Here is a 1196-nt window from a genome sequence, read left to right on the forward strand (position 1 = left end):
ACTCTTACTATCACTATCACTCACACTCACTCTTACTATCACTCACTCACACTCTTACTATCACTCACACTCACTCTTACTATCACACACTCACACTCTTACTATCACTCACACTCACTCTTACTATCACACACTCACACTCTTACTATCACACACTCACACTCTTACTATCACTATCACTCACACTCTTACTATCACACACTCACACTCTTACTATCACTCACTCTTACTATCACACACTCACTCACACTCTTACTATCACTCACTCACTCTTACTATCACTCTTACTATCACTATCACTCACACTCACTCTTACTATCACTCACTCACACTCACTCACTCTCACTATCACTCACTCTTACTATCACTATCACTCACACTATCACTCACTCACACTCTTACTATCACACACTCACACTCACTCTTACTATCACACACTCATTCACACTCTTACTATCACTCACTCACACTCATTTACACACTCACTTACTCTTACTATCACTCTTACTATCACTCACTCTCATTTACACACTCACACTCACTCACACTTACTATCACTCTTACTATCACTCACACTCTTACTATCACTATCACTCACACTCTTACTATCACTATCACTCACACTCTTACTATCACACACTCACACTCTTACTATCACTCACTCTGTCATTTACACACTATCACTCACTCACTCTTACTATCACTCACTCACACTCTCTCATTTACACACTCACACTCTCTCATTCACACTCATTTACACACTCACTCACACTCTCTCATTCACACTATCACTCTCCCACACTCTCCTTATCTCTCTCACGCTCTCCTTATCTCTCTCACGCTCTCCTTAGCTCTCTCCCTTATCTCTCTCACGCTCTCCTTATCTCTCTCATCTCTCTCACGCTCTCCTTAGCTCTCTCACGCTCTCCTTATCTCTCTCACGCTCTCCTTAGCTCTCTCACGCTCTCTCACGCTCTCCTTATCTCTCTCACGCTCTCATCTCTCTCACGCTCTCCTTATCTCTCTCACGCTCTCCTTATCTCTCTCACCTCCTTAGCTCTCTCTCACGCTCTCCTGATCTCTCTCACGCTCTCCTTATATCTCTCACGCTCTCCTTATCTCTCTCACGCTCTCCTTATCTCTCTCACGCTCTCATCTCTCTCACGCTCTCCTTATCTCTCTCACGCTCTCCTTAT

The sequence above is a fragment of the Petromyzon marinus genome, chromosome 17, assembly GCF_048934315.1.
Source record: "Petromyzon marinus isolate PM22_M1 ecotype Great Lakes invasive population chromosome 17, UKy_Petmar_22M1.pri1.0, whole genome shotgun sequence".
NCBI classification, from domain to species: Eukaryota; Metazoa; Chordata; class Hyperoartia; order Petromyzontiformes; family Petromyzontidae; genus Petromyzon; species Petromyzon marinus.